This window comes from Pteropus vampyrus, unplaced genomic scaffold (genome assembly GCF_000151845.1).
Source record: "Pteropus vampyrus isolate Shadow unplaced genomic scaffold, Pvam_2.0 Scaffold121, whole genome shotgun sequence".
NCBI classification, from domain to species: domain Eukaryota; kingdom Metazoa; phylum Chordata; class Mammalia; order Chiroptera; family Pteropodidae; genus Pteropus; species Pteropus vampyrus.
The window spans coordinates 3515147-3517186 of record NW_011888902.1 but is presented as its reverse complement, the minus strand read 5'-3'; positions in this window follow the sequence as shown (position 1 = coordinate 3517186).

Sequence of the window (2040 nt, the reverse complement as noted above, 5' to 3'; positions counted from 1 at the left end):
TTCCGGGCCACCGCTGTCGCGCGCCGCTCGCAGCCCGGCGGGAAGGTCGCCGCCTGCGGGGACTGCTGGGGGGCCGCGCGACCCCTGGGCCGGAGCCCAGAAGGAGGACGGCCGCAGAAGCCCCTCCGGGCCTATCGGAGGACCGTGTCCTGCTCCGGAGGGTGGGTCCCGGGCGCTGGGGGTGGGCGCTGGCGGCTGCAAAGGGGTGTGTCCTCCCCCGCTGTCACTACAAGTGGCCAGTCAATTTACATATTCCTGGGCCGCTGGTCTAGCCTACAATGATAAAAAGACAAGCTTTGCAGGACAAAGCATTATCTCGAATTAGAAATCAGGCGGCGGGCAGATCCCAGGCTTTGGTTAGTGGGAGCGGGTGGCCACGACGTGGCCTCTGCACACAGCGTCCGGCTGGCTGCCCTCTGCCACCCTCCTGCCCGCCAGGCAGGGGCGATGGAGCCTGCGGCCGGTGGCGACCCAAGGAAACTGATTATGCGCCCCTGCTCCTGTCCCCAGCTCAGGTCGCCCTCGGCCTCGCTCCGCCCCTGCGAAATCCAGGAGCTGCGTCCAGAGCACGCTGGCCGCTGCTGCTTCAGCTCTGGAATCCGCCCATGTGGCCGCCTCACCCCCGAGTGAGCTGACAGGGGACTGGGCTTACGTAAATCCAGTCCCCCCCTCGGGACGAAATGTTGATGGATGGCCTTGTGGGCCATGTGTGCCTCGCGTGGACAGAGGGCAGGCAAAACACCTCGGAACCACAGGACTGGAGCCCCGTCTGCTCCGAGGAAAGCTGGGTGGGGGGCACTCAATTTTGTGTATTTCTGTTTCGCTCTTTCCCTGATTTCTCTTCAGAAATTTAAAAGGGAAATTTTGCTTCTCTGTGTTAATAGTTGACTTTAAAGTTACCCTGACTTTTCAGCTTCATCATTTGCAAAATTTACCAGGGATCTGGCTCATTTAATGCCCTTCCCTTGCAGGGGGCTGAGAACAGAGGTTCATTTCAGTCCCAGGACCCCGCAAAGGCAAATGGAGAAGGGACGGCGGCTCCTCACCCGCCACTGGCCATCACGCCTTTCTGTGTCTTTCCCGATGTCCCCTGTCCCCCCACCAAGGACAGGAGGTAACGCTCGTGTCTCTGCGAGGCCGTCACGGGGGGAAAAATGGATGACAGAGGTGAAGTTGTAACAGAACGCCAGAAAACCCTGGAAAAGACTCATAAGTACAAAAAAAAAAAAGTACAATAGAGAGCCGCATTTATTGATATTAAAGTAATTACAAAATTATAAGTGGGTTAGTTCATTCGCGTATTACTTCAATGAGAATTTTCGTTTAGTGATACCAAAATAGTTCGCTTCTCTTCGCTGCAAAAAAATTATTTGCGCCTAAAAAAATATTTGCACAAACTTCCTTCTTCCTAAGTCGATGCTCAGATTCCATGCTCTTTTAAATCTCATTCTTTTATCCTACTTGGAAATCCAGCTGGTGCATCCACAGCTACATGCAATTATTTTCATATGGCTTAACAGAGGTGTAATTGAATATCAAAAGACGGTCTTTACGATCATTTCCATACTGAAGTTCAACCTGGTTCCATGATAGCCAGGTCAAAAACACTTGAGCGAAAAAGTCACTGGGACTCAATAATCATGTAAAAATCACTAATAGGATTTTGTGAGCGTGTCCACATACAAAGGTATCTCAGAAAACCTGTTCCCATTTCTTCTAAAACATGGAGCGATAGGTAATAAAATATAAACATTTAGAAAAAAATTTTGCAGCTTTTTAGCTGATGTCTTTCAACTTTCTTTACTCATCAATATTGATGTCAGAGGTTGGAGAAGTAAAATAGTTACACTAACATTCAAACTAATTTTACAGACAATTTTATTTATTTAAAAACTCATTAGCTAAAATCTATATACCTTCTTATTCCCAAATCACCTCTATGACTTTCCCTGCATTAACTCGGAGCATATGTAACTCCAAAAAGTCAAAACGGATTCATTTCCAGGGTGAAGATGCTCAGAGACTGGCTGATGACTCGCT